Source organism: Ranitomeya variabilis, chromosome 4 (assembly GCF_051348905.1).
Source record: "Ranitomeya variabilis isolate aRanVar5 chromosome 4, aRanVar5.hap1, whole genome shotgun sequence".
Lineage (NCBI taxonomy): Eukaryota > Metazoa > Chordata > Amphibia > Anura > Dendrobatidae > Ranitomeya > Ranitomeya variabilis.
This window is the reverse complement of record NC_135235.1, coordinates 493,479,972-493,493,885: the sequence shown is the minus strand read 5'-3', so window position 1 is coordinate 493,493,885 and position 13,914 is coordinate 493,479,972. Positions and strand designations below refer to the sequence as shown.

Here is a 13,914-nt window from a genome sequence, read left to right as displayed (position 1 = left end):
CCGGACAGCTGGTCTTCGGTGCCGCAGCCTCTTTCTCTATCAGCGGTCACCGGCACCGCTGATTAGAGAAATGAATAGGCGGCTCCGCCCCTATGGGAGGTGGAGCAGCCTATTCATTTCTCTAATGAGCGGTCCCACGTGACCGCTCAGGGGAAGAGGCTGCGGCACCCGGAGACCGTGGGATGGGCAGGGGGAGCGACAGGAGCCCCGGAAGCAGGTAAGTATATGACAGTGCTCACCCGCCGACCCCACCACCGATCATGACTCGAGTATAAGCCGAGAGGGCACTTTCAGCCAAAAAATTTGGGCTGAAAATCTCGGCTTATACTCGAGTATATACGGTATATATGTATATATATACACTCACTGGCCACTTTATTAGGTACACCTGTCCAACTTCTTGTTAACACTTAATTTCTAATCAGCCAATCACATGGCGGCAACTCAGTGCATTTAGGCATGTAGACATGGTCAAGACAATCTCCTGCAGTTCAAACCGAGCATCAGTATGGGGAAGAAAGGTGATTTGAGTGCCTTTGAACGTGGCATGGTTGTTGGTGCCAGAAGGGCTGGTCTGAGTATTTCAGAAACTGCTGATCTACTGGGATTTTCACGCACAACCATCTCTAGGGTTTACAGAGAATGGTCCGAAAAAGAAAAAAAATCCAGTGAGCGGCAGTTCTGTGGGCGGAAATGCCTTGTTGATGCCAGAGGTCAGAGGAGAATGGGCAGACTGGTTCGAGCTGATAGAAAGGCAACAGTGACTCAAATCGCCACCCGTTACAACCAAGGTAGGCCTAAGAGCATCTCTGAACGCACAGTGCGTCGAACTTTGAGGCAGATGGGCTACAGCAGCAGAAGACCACACCGGGTACCACTCCTTTCAGCTAAGAACAGGAAACTGAGGCTACAATTTGTACAAGCTCATCGAAATTGGACAGTAGAAGATTGGAAAAACGTTGCTTGGTCTGATGAGTCTCGATTTCTGCTGCGACATTCGGATGGTAGGGTCAGAATTTGGCGTAAACAACATGAAAGCATGGATCCATCCTGCCTTGTATGGAGCATCTTTGGGATGTGCAGCCGACAAATCTGCGGCAACTGTGTGATGCCATCATGTCAATATGGACCAAAATCTCTGAGGAATGCTTCCAGCACCTTGTTGAATCTATGCCACGAAGAATTGAGGCAGTTCTGAAGGCAAAAGGGGTCCAACCCGTTACTAGCATGGTGTACCTAATAAAGTGGCCGGTGAGTGTATATATATATGTTTATGGTATAAAAAATATAGTTTAAGATATTTAAAAATTAAATATGACTAAATGTTGTAGTATTATTGCTATCAAAGCTGTAATATTTTTTTTACTTATCCTACTTAGTAATCTTCAAAAGAACTTAGCAAAGAATGTTGCTTACATGGTGCTGCTAAGAGTCAGAAGTGTCAGACATCTGTGTATTAATTAGTACCTAATACCATCCAGTCAAGGACAAATAATAATGCTTAACCTAAGACACAATATGAAAATTATATATGCTTACATTAACACTTAGACTACGTTCTCACAATACATTTTGGAGTTTTTTTGAAAAAAAAAATGCAAGAAACTTATTTTACTTAATGGGTGCTGAAATTGTACGGGAAATCTGTAAGATGAAAAACTCACCAAAAGCTCATTGTCGGAACATAGCCTTCTAAAACTTATAATAATATATCTCAACATTTATACATATATTTATGCAAAATATCTTGCTAAAAAATAAAAAAAATCAGATCAAAAGAAGTTGCAAAGTTAAGTGTGAAAGATTTGTGCTCTAGGTGATTTACAATTAATTTAAAAGTTATATTTTTAACTGCGTTAATTTGTAAGAATGATTTTATTTTCATTAAATAAAACAAATACACAAGATATAAAAATGTTTTTGTATTTGTAGTAAATGACATTATTCATTGTAAAAAATGTACCCACTCGTCTGTCCTATGTTCGCAAATACACTTTCAATTATACCATACGTTGAAATATTTAGATGCCCCCTTATACTAAGCACCATAATTTAAATAGTTACCCATCTATTGGCTGATCTTATCATAATATTGTGAAAAACATAAATCCACAAAGATTCATTCAGCAAATGAATTCTTACCATGTGGAGCGATTTTTAGTAAGTCAGGCCATTTGGTTGCCTTTAAACCTAACAAGTGACCCAAACTCTACACCTCCAATGCTGATGATAATGTCCTTTAATGCCATTCAGCTGCCCTAGATCCATCTTTCTGTTCATCTTCCTTGCATTAGTCGCATTGTCTTTCCCAGTTAGGTAATACCAGCATAATATTTCAAATGACAGGGAGAAGAAAAAATGAATCTTAGTAGGTTAGACACATAGTAGAAGGTTGTGAAAAGGTCAATACAAAATAGACATAGAAGCCTCATGAGTATTGAGCAGGACACCTACCTGATAACAAGAGGGGCCCAACCAAATTTGCTTTCTCTTTGATGAAATTTGAACAACTTGAAAAGTAATAGTTACAAATCTGAAAGCAATTTTGAAAAGGAGGCGAAAAAAATGAAAGAAGTGCAGGTCAGGCAGTAAAACTGGCAAATAAAAATTATGGGAAATGTAGAATTCTCCAAGTCCCGTCTCTTCACTGCTTAGCAGCAAAATGCACGTATTTTTTTCCCAAAGAAAGGACATTACAACAATGTGCCTGTAGGTGGAGGTAGGGAATGTCAGTAAATACTCCAGTTCTCATAGGAGACCTGTTTAAGCAGTTTTTTTGGAAGTGATTTGATGAAATCCATTGATCTTAATTAAATGAATGCATCTGTGTACAATTAGCCTTCAAAGACAAAACAAGTATGGGGATAATTGCAATTAGTCAATCATCATAAAGAGTTACAGGAACTGCTTATTAAAGAGAATATGTCACCACATTTGAGTGATCTGGCCTGTTAAAATGGGCATACATGTTATAGAATGCTGAAAAAAGTGATACATTTGAGACATACAGATATCAGATGCCTGATTGTGTAATAATCAGCATTTATCAGTTTATGTAAGCTAGTTCTTCCAGGCGATGTGGCATACCCTGCCCAGAAGTTAACGCTGTCTCCTCGCTGGATTATCCTATCTTTCTCCTCTCACATTGTTACTGTGTCCTGTGATATCAAGTGCGAGATCAGAAATCCCACACTTGCACGTTCTTTACGGCCATCGGTCCTCTTCACTATTCTGCCCTTCTATTGGGAATTGCCCTCAATTTTATTCTGCACAGGCACCACAGAGTCACTGTACCTTCCGCTCTCAGTGTTCTCCAGAGCGCAGAAAATGTGTAAATGACATGCTTACTTTGTAGGAAAGAAGTCGGTAGTGCACCTTTCCTGTGTGTCGGAGGACACTGGGAGCAGAAGTTACTCTGCACCCACTACTCTGTACTAGAGATGAGCGAATATTTCAATGTTCGGATTACAATAGCCAAATTTGCATTATTTACTGACTGATTAGTTGAATATTCGCTGAACATAGCAGTATGCCATTGAAGTCAATAGGAGGCAAAAACAAATGCATTCACACCTTAAAATGGGCCCAAAAGCTGCTAAAACACATCAAATTAGGGGCAGACACCAGGAAAGTGGCCTCAATTTACCCACAGTACAAATTTTAGAATGGCATGACAGCAATCAGCCATGCATGAGGTGTCATAGTCTGGGTCAGCATTTACAGCTTTGAATTGAACTTTAAATTAAGACAAAGTGGGTGATGGGTAGGTGTAGGCCTGCTGTGCTGGGAGCCCTGATACCACATGCTCAACCTGCTTTGATGATTAGATACAAACGGGTGGCATAAATATCAGTTTCATAGACAACTATTGTCAGAAAAATCTAAGGATAGTAACACGGGTAGTTGACTCAAAGGAGATGGAGGCCTGCAGGTCTTGGAGGCCTACTGCTACAGGCAACACATATGAAGGAGACCCAACCGGGAGTCTACACATATACAAAAATTTGTGTCAGAAACCACCGTGACATCAATTTCACCACACTAGAAATAGGATAATAGGGACTGACACATCTTCCACTATAGCCAACTAAGCAAACGGACACACAAGCAGGAGTCCTCAAATTTAAAAAAAAATAGGGCCTGAAACCACCCAAGTGCCATCAATTTCACGAGAGTAGAAATAGTTTAATATTGATCGACACATCTTCCATTCCAGCCAACCCGGCAGATGGAGAGACCCAATCAGGAGTGTTCACATTTCAAACTATTATTGGTAGACTAGACACCATCAAAGTTGCATCAATTTCACCAAAGGAGAAACAGTATAATAGGGGCCTACCCATCTTCCACTAAAGCCAACCCAGCAGATGGACACCCAACCAGAAGTCTTCAAATTTCAAAAAATTGAGGGGCTCATACCAACGAAGTGGCATCAATTTAGCTACTGTTGAAATAGCATAATATGGACAGAAACGTCTTCCACTACAGCCATACCAGCAGATGGAGACCAACAATGACTGTTGATATTTCCACAAATTTTTGTTAACATCTGCAACAGCAGGCACAAAAGCCACACTAATGATATCACAGACTGCAATTACATGAGATCAATGCAGCACACTAATAACTTCAACATCGCCTAGTCTGTACAAACTGGTATTGGGGTGCAAAAGTTCTTGGAAATCCATGACTTGTTCATCTTGATGAAGGTTAGGAGGTCTACATTTTCAGGGGACAGCCAGCTGCACTTATCCATCAGGACGCCACCAGCAGTGTGTAAGACATGTTCCGAGAGAACATTGGCTGTCGGGCATGATAAAACCTTCAAGGCGTGAGAGGCGAGCTCAGGCCACTCATCCATTTTTGAAAACCAAAATGTGTAAGGGTCCAAACCCTCCCTGATGGTATTGTTATTCATTTCTAGATACTCCTGCACATCCTCTCCTTTTGTTCACCATGTGTCAGAATTGGACTTTGTTGTGCTGGTGCACAAGCTTGTCTAAAACATGTGTCAAAGGACTCACAGAAATTAGTTGTACCACTTACACTACTGCTGATGCTGCTAATGTTTTAGCATTAATGAATTGATGTGCCGGAGGTTGGAATTCTAGAGCTGCGATGCACACTGTGTGCCTCACTGCTGTCTTGGGGAAAACCTCTGTTAAGGTTGTGTAAAAGCATGTTTCGATGCTCCAGAATTCGTAGGACCCTTTGTAGGGCGGAAAGCAAAATTTTGTCTTATAACATGGATCTAACAGAGTGGAAACCTGTAGTCAGCGCTATATTGAATCGAAACTTTACGGTGATCATGTTGCAGAAATGGCAGCAAGAAGGCACTCATATATTGCGCTCTTCCATGAAGTCCAAGCCCATGCTGTGTTGGTGCCTTTTTCCTCTATCCCCTCCCACCAACCATGAACAGCAGAGAGGGGATAATTATCCTCTTCATCTCCTGACAGTTGCTTGCCCATCACCTCTTCCTCCTCTATTTGTTCCTCTGTTCTTGCACCTTCGCTAACAGTTTTTCTGTTATCACCAGCCCCCTCAATGGCAGCAATCCACCCTCCCTTGGCACCAACCTGTGTGACGACAGTCTGGAACATTGAGGCAATGTTATCCCTTCCACATCCTGCTTTGCTTCCTCATATTGCTCTGGGACTACCACCATCTCCCGCACGCTATTCAAAGTCTGCTCCAGCATATAGATGACCCTATCGGTAATGCTGATGATGGCATTGTAAGTCCTAACCATTTTAGTAGCCATTTCAAAACTGTACAGAAGGGTGCAGAGGTTCTTAATCTGTGCTTACTCTGTAAATGTGATATGCGTCATGTCCGTACTGCATTGGCCCAGGCTATACGATGTGATATACACGCCTCTTGAGGAAATGATCACATGAAATATGCGATGGGATGCGAGAACACCTTCATTATACCCTGTTTACATATGGAAGTCCATTTAATACTGTCTTGTTGTACTCTTTATGCACGCCATTCAGCAGCACTTTATACAACGTGCGCTTTCTTGCATTTGAGAAATCAAGTTTATTTATGGGTATATCTGTCTATCGGACATGCTGCAAGGTTTTCCCAAGGTATAGTATGTAGTATAGTCTCCTGTGACTAACACATGGCATTGCAGCCTCTGATAATATCTATGCATATTTTATATGGTTTTTAAATAATATACTGAGTAAAGATTTCATTTTTTACAGCACATATACTCTCTGTTTCCTATTGTGAGTTTCCAAAGACATACTGCATCAGGGCTCATTGCTGCTGCCACAGTCCCTGCAACATGTGCAAAGTGGAATTCCACCATGTCGGCACATCGCATTTCAGCCTGTAAAATGGCATGGACAAAGACCTCTGTATTGATGCAAGTCGAAGACCTGAGGGGTGCGAATGGAGGAAGTGAGCACACCGATTCTGTGCTTTCTGCAGCAGCTCAACCAGGCCAGTATAGTGGGAAAGAAAAACTGTACCACCAGCCTGGGAACGTGAGCCATGCAACGCATGTGTGTGAGCTTGCCTTGGCGTAGGGCCACCTCCAGGTTTGCACTATTATCAGACACGGTCTTCCCCGGATGCAGGTTCAGCGGATTCAGCGGATACAGCCATTGATCAAATTCAGCCTGGAGAGCTGTCCACAACTCTTCAGCTGTATGACTGCGTTCTTCAAGGCATGTAAATTTTAACAATGCCTTATGCAGCGAGCCCTGGCTGTGCAGAACAGAGGTGGTGGAGATTCGCTCTGCACCATGGGAACATGTGTCTCATTAAGGCAGAGGTTGAGGGTGCAGGTTGAGTCCATAGAGGGGGTAGAGCAGGAGGCAGAATTATTGGTGGAAGTGTGACATATAGAGGCTTGTCCTGCAAGCCTTGGAGATTCCAAGACTTGTGGAGCAGCACCATCCCCGCCTGCCCCCTTAGCCACCACAGTCACCAAGTGCCCAGTCACTGAGATGTGATGCCCTTGGCCATGCTTACTCATCCAAGTGTCTGTGGTGAAATGCACTCTGGCAGAAATACAGCTCTGGCAAATTAGACCACCACATCAAAACCCTGTCATGGGCAGCCCAATCTCCAGACCTGAACCCCATTGAAAACCTCTAGAATGTAATCAAGAGGATGATGGATAGTCACAAGCCAACAAACAAAGAACTGCTTAAATTTTTGATTTATGAACTCTTCCTGAGTTAAAACATTAGTATTGTTGTTTCTAAATGATTATGAACTTGTTATCTTAAAGCACTGTTTTTTGTTAATTTGTACCATTTCTCCTTTAAAAAAAACCCACAACATTTATTGCTTGGAAATTTGGAGACATTATAGAATAAAAGAACAATTTACATTTTACTCAAAAATATACCTATAAAGAGAAAAATCAGACAAACTGAAAATTTTGCAGTGGTCTCTTAATTTTTGCCAGAGCTGTAGATTTAGTCACGTAACGGGTGATATTGTCTTTGACATGCTAGTTTAGCACAGGCACAGCTTTCTTAGAGAATGGGATTGGGCAACTGGCACTGTTGGACTACGATGGCCATCAGCTTTTGGAAACTATCTGTATCTACCAGGTAGAAAGGTGGCATTTCTGTGGCCAACATATTGGAGATGATGGAGTTCAACCTCTTAGCTTTGTCATGTATAGCAGTAGGCAACCTTTATGTGACCACAACTGCGGGACCATGAGCTGGCAGCAGTGCTGATAGAGGGCGAAGTTACGGTGAACCAGATGTTAGGACTGGTGAAAAGCACCAAATAATAATTGGAGATGATATAAGGTGCGTTCGCAGTCTGGGGTCCACCATGCAGCTAAGACATCTGCTGCTTGGGAATGACGGACTATATGGCGGTATAATGTGAGTACACACACGGGTTAGCTTCACCCGGTATGAATGAAGCCAATCCTGTTGCGTCACAGGGCTGCGATACCGCACAGAGAGCGCAAGCAAGGCACCAGAGAACTCTGCCCCAAGAGTCAGGGTAAGAGTCCCTCTAGATCTCTTGCACTCGACACCACTACTACGGTGCCAGGGAAATGAAAGTAAATATTTTCCGCACAGGAGTGCGTGCAGCGCCACTCTGGCGGACGCCACTAACCACCCTAACTAGGGCTAGGAAAGCGCACTATCTGTGCACGGCACCGCTCTGGCGGTCACTGCTAAGTGGATTAGCAACTTGTGCAATTGTGCAGGATAGCACTGTTGAGCGCTAGGTAGATATACCATTTGCGAGCAGGCAACAACACTAGGGATGGGAATGATTTGGAGCTTTCATCCATCGATAGGCATTCATCCACACACACACAAGTTAATAAGTTTACACTAGCGCATGGCCAAGCGGCCATGCGAACCTTTTATAGCAGTAGCGCTCTGGGACCTTCCTGATGGTAAAATAGGAGGCGCAACAGGACCTGAGCATGTCATGTGACCCCCGACCTCCAATGGGAGGTCGTCCAGTGGGCATGCTCAGTGTGGGAAAAGCAGGACTTAGTCCCGAAATGCCTGCTCGCTGCTGAACAGTGCTGGTTACAAAGGCAGAGCCTGGAAAGGCAGCAGTACCCAAGCGCATGGTATCAGCTTGAGCCAGACACTGGGATCGACATCTCTGCTGAGCAGGTTCCACTGCGGCTGAAGGAGAATGGGAGACTGCAATGGACATGGTTCGAGATTCCCTCTGTGCAGCAGCGGGAACTTGACACCTAACATTACCCCCTCCTTGGGCCTCAAAGGCTGCAATGAGCAACGGAGCCCGAAAGTGGTTCACAGGTTCTGTCCTCTGAGCAACCCTTCCAGTCCACCAGATAGTACTTTTTGCCACGTACCACCTTGCACCCCAAGATAGAATTCACCTCATACTCATCCGTGAACGAACCCGATGTCCCGACAGATGACTCGGAAAACCGGAACTTGTAAACGAGCTTTAAGAGGGACACATGAAAGGTGTCGGTGATACCCAGGCGTGGAGGAAGAGCCAGACGGTAGACCACAGGATTAACCTGTTCCAGAACCTTGAAGGGACCTAAGTAGCGAGGTGCAAACTTAGTGGACTCAACTCGCAGCCTGATATTGCAGACGGAGAGCCACACTAAGTTGCCAGGAGCAAAGGTCGGAGCGGGGCACCTATGTGCATCAGCAGAGACCCTCCTTCTCTCCTTGGAGGCCCAGATGGCATCTTGTGTGCAGTCCCAGATTGCCTGTGCTTTTACTGCCCAGTCTGCCACCCTAGAGTCGGCGGAAGACACGAGCATGGGCACAGGAACCCGCGGATGCTGGCCATAATTAAGGAGGAATGGTGTCTGCCCAGTGGAGTCGGCTACAGCGTTGTTCAAGGCAAACTCTGCCCACGGTAGCAGGGATGCCCAGTCATCCTGCCAGGCTGAGACAAAATGTTGTAGGTATGTGACCACGGTCTAGTTGGCCCTCTCTACCAACCCATTCGTCTCGGGATGGTACGCTGAATAGAGATTCAGCTCAATACTAAGTAGGCGACAAAGCTCTCTCCAGAACCGAGACGCAAACTGGGGATCCCAGTCACTGCCAATCTTATCAGGCATACCGTGTAAGCGGAAGACATGTTTGACAAACAATGCCGCCAAGGCCCGTGCAGAAGGTAACCGTGGGAGAGGCACTAAATGCACCATTTTAGAGAAATGATCCAAATAGCGGTGCAGCTACGGGACTTGGGTAAGCCAACCACAAAGTCTATCCCAACCATCTCCCAAGGCCTATCAGCCACCGGTAGGGAGTAAAGTAGCCCAGGAGGCCGTTGTCGAGAAGACATATTCTTCGCGCAGGAGACGCAAGCCCGATTATAGTCTTCAACGTCACGGACCATATGCGGCCACCAGTACGTCCTTGCCAGAAGCTCTGATGTTCTCTTGATCTAGAAATGTCCATCCACTCTGGATGAGTGAGCCCAAGAGAGAACCTCCAGTCGCAAATTAGATGGCAAGAAAGTCTTGCCCGGGGTCACAGACTCTAGCGACACCAGAGCCACAGTTCTCAGACTCTCGGAGGGGACAATTAGCCGAGGCTCCTCCTCCTCTGATGATACCACAGAGTGTTGTGAAATTGGATTTTGGGCTCCCCCGGTGGCCACTGGTGGAATTGAACTGGTGTGCATCATCCTCTCTGTTCACCTGTTTCCATCAGGATGTGGGAGTCGCTATTTAGCCTTGCTCCTCTGTCACTTCCATGCCGGTCAACATTGTAATCAGAAGCCTTTCTGTGCATGTTCCTGCTGCTAGACAACTCCCAGCTAAGTTGGACTTAGTCCTTGTTTGTTTTTGCATTTTGTTCCAGTTCACAGCTGTAGTTTCGTTTCTGTGTCTGGAAAGCTCTTGTGATCTGAAATTGCCACTCTGATGTTATGAGTTAATACTAGAGTCTTAAAGTAATTTCAGGATGGTATTTTGATAGGGTTTTCAGCTGACCATGAAAGTGCCCTTTCTGTCTTCCTGCTATCTAGTAAGCGGACCTTAATTTTGCTAAACCTATTTTCATACTACGTTTGTCATTTCATCTAAAATCACCGCCAATATTTGTGGGGGCCTCTGTCTGCCTTTCGGGGAAATTTCTCTAGAGGTGAGCCAGGACTATATTTTCCTCTGCCAGGATTAGTTAGTCCTCCGGCCGGCGCTGGGCGTCTAGGGATAAAACGCAGGCTACGCTACCCGGCTACTGTTAGTTGTGCGGGAGGTTTAGTTCATGGTCAGTTTAGTTTCCATCCTTCCAAGAGCTAGTTCTTATGTTTGCTGGGCTATGTTCTCTTGCCATTGAGAACCATAACAGTTTGACCGGCCTAAAAGGGTTAAATTAATTGACAGAGAAAGGAGAGAAAAGAGAAGTCTGCTGAAGATTTTTTATTTTTTATTTTTTCTCAGTTCTGAGTGTGCTTGTAATTGAATCTCTTGCAAGTCTGCCTATATTGCAGCCTTTCTCTCTCTCTCTCCTTCTAATCCTGGAATGGCTCTGTGTTCACCTGTTTAAAATGGATATTCAGAGTTTAGCTGCAGGTTTGAATAATCTCACCACGAAAGTTCAAAACTTACAAGATTTTGTTGTTCATGTTCCTATATCTGAACCTAGAATTCCTTTGCCTGAATTTTTCTCGGGGAATAGATCTTGCTTTCAAAATTTCAAAAATAATTGCAAGTTGTTTTTGTCCCTGAAATCTCGCTCTGCTGGAGATCCTGCTCAGCAGGTCAGGATTGTGATTTCTTTGCTCCGGGGCGACCCTCAGGATTGGGCTTTTGCATTGGCTCCAGGGGATCCTGCGTTGCTCAATGTGGATGCGTTTTTTCTGGCCTTGGGGTTGCTTTATGAGGAACCTCAGTTAGAACTTCAGGCGGAAAAGGCCTTGATGTCCCTATCTCAGGGGCAAGACGAAGCTGAAATATACTGCCAGAAATTCCGTAAATGGGCTGTGCTTACTCAGTGGAATGAGTGCGCCCTGGCGGCGAATTTCAGAGAGGGTCTCTCTGATGCCATTAAGGATGTTATGGTGGGGTTCCCTGTGCCTGCGGGTCTGAATGAGTCCATGACAATGGCTATCCAGATCGATAGGCGTCTGCGGGAGCGCAAACCTGTGCACCATTTGGCGGTGTCTACTGAGAAGACGCCAGAGAATATGCAATGTGATAGAATTCTGTCCAGAAGTGAACGGCAGAATTTTAGACGAAAAAATGGGTTGTGCTTCTATTGCGGTGATTCAACTCATGTTATATCAGCATGCTCTAAGCGTACTAAGAAGCTTGATAAGTCTGTTTCAATTGGCACTTTACAGTCTAAGTTTATTCTATCTGTGACCCTGATTTGTTCTTTATCATCTATTACCGCGGATGCCTATGTCGACTCTGGCGCCGCTTTGAGTCTTATGGATTGGTCCTTTGCCAAACGCTGTGGGTATGATTTGGAGCCTCTTGAAACTCCTATACCCCTGAAGGGGATTGACTCCACCCCATTGGCTAGCAATAAACCACAATACTGGACACAAGTAACTATGCGGATTAATCCGGATCACCAGGAGATTATTCGCTTTCTTGTGCTGTATAACCTACATGATGTGTTGGTGCTTGGATTGCCATGGCTGCAATCTCATAACCCAGTCCTTGACTGGAAAGCTATGTCTGTGTTAAGCTGGGGATGTAAGGGGACGCATGGGGACGTACCTGTGGTTTCCATTTCATCATCTATTCCCTCTGAGATTCCTGAATTCTTGACTGAATATCGTGACGTTTTTGAAGAACCTAAGCTTGGTTCATTACCTCCGCACCGGGAGTGCGATTGTGCCATAGATTTGATTCCGGGTAGTAAATACCCTAAGGGTCGTTTATTTAATCTGTCTGTGCCTGAACATGCTGCTATGCGAGAATATATAAAGGAGTCCTTGGAAAAGGGACATATTCGTCCTTCGTCATCTCCCTTAGGAGCCGGTTTTTTCTTTGTGGCTAAGAAAGATGGCTCTTTGAGGCCGTGCATTGATTATCGGCTTTTGAATAAAATCACGGTTAAATATCAATATCCATTGCCACTGCTGACTGATTTGTTTGCTCGCATAAAGGGGGCCAAGTGGTTCTCTAAGATAGATCTTCGTGGGGCGTATAATTTGGTGCGAATTAAGCAGGGGGATGAGTGGAAAACCGCATTTAATACGCCCGAGGGCCACTTTGAGTATTTGGTGATGCCTTTTGGTCTTTCAAATGCCCCTTCAGTCTTTCAGTCCTTTATGCATGACATTTTCCGTGATTATTTGGATAAATTTATGATTGTGTATCTGGATGATATTTTGATTTTTTCGGATGACTGGGACTCTCATGTCCAGCAGGTCAGGAGGGTTTTTCAGGTTTTGCGGTCTAATTCCTTGTGTGTGAAGGGTTCTAAGTGCGTTTTTGGGGTTCAAAAGATTTCCTTTTTGGGATATATTTTTTCCCCCTCTTCCATCGAGATGGATCCTGTCAAGGTTCAGGCTATTTGTGATTGGACGCAACCCTCTTCTCTTAAGAGTCTTCAGAAATTTTTGGGCTTTGCTAACTTTTATCGTCGATTTATTGCTGGTTTTTCTGATGTTGTTAAACCATTGACTGATTTGACTAAGAAGGGTGCTGATGTTGCTGATTGGTCCCCTGCTGCTGTGGAGGCCTTTCGGGAGCTTAAGCGCCGCTTTTCTTCCGCCCCTGTGTTGCGTCAGCCTGATGTTGCTCTTCCTTTTCAGGTTGAGGTCGACGCTTCTGAAATCGGAGCTGGGGCGGTTTTGTCGCAGAGAAGTTCCGATTGCTCCGTGATGAGACCTTGTGCTTTTTTCTCGCGTAAATTTTCGCCCGCCGAGCGGAATTATGATGTTGGGAATCGGGAGCTTTTGGCCATGAAGTGGGCTTTTGAGGAGTGGCGTCATTGGCTTGAGGGGGCTAGACATCAGGTGGTGGTATTGACTGACCACAAAAATCTAATTTATCTTGAGTCCGCCAGACGCCTGAATCCTAGACAGGCGCGCTGGTCGTTGTTTTTCTCTCGGTTTAATTTTGTGGTGTCCTACCTGCCGGGTTCTAAGAATGTTAAGGCGGATGCCCTTTCTAGGAGTTTTGAGCCTGACTCCCCTGGTAATTCTGAACCTACAGGTATCCTTAAGGATGGAGTGATATTGTCTGCCGTTTCTCCAGACCTGCGGCGGGCCTTGCAGGAGTTTCAGGCGGATAGACCTGATCGTTGCCCACCTGGTAGACTGTTTGTTCCTGATGATTGGACCAGTAAAGTCATTTCTGAGGTTCATTCTTCTGCGTTGGCAGGTCATCCTGGAATCTTTGGTACCAGGGATTTGGTGGCAAGGTCCTTCTGGTGGCCTTCCCTGTCTCGAGATGTGCGAGGCTTCGTGCAGTCTTGTGACGTTTGTGCTCGGGCCAAGCCTTGT

At 44.8% G+C, this 13,914-nt stretch overlaps 1 protein-coding gene across 1 annotated transcript in view; it reads right to left on the bottom strand.

The window, feature by feature from the left end:
• Positions 1-2,633, bottom strand: part of LOC143769060 (agouti-signaling protein-like) — a 457,900-nt gene extending 455,267 nt beyond the window's left edge. Inside the window, exon 1 of the mRNA XM_077257644.1 lies at positions 2,455-2,633. The gene's annotated coding sequence lies outside the window, so the exon portion shown is untranslated. The remainder of the gene's footprint in view (positions 1-2,454) is intronic.
• Positions 2,634-13,914: the final 11,281 nt, after the last annotated feature.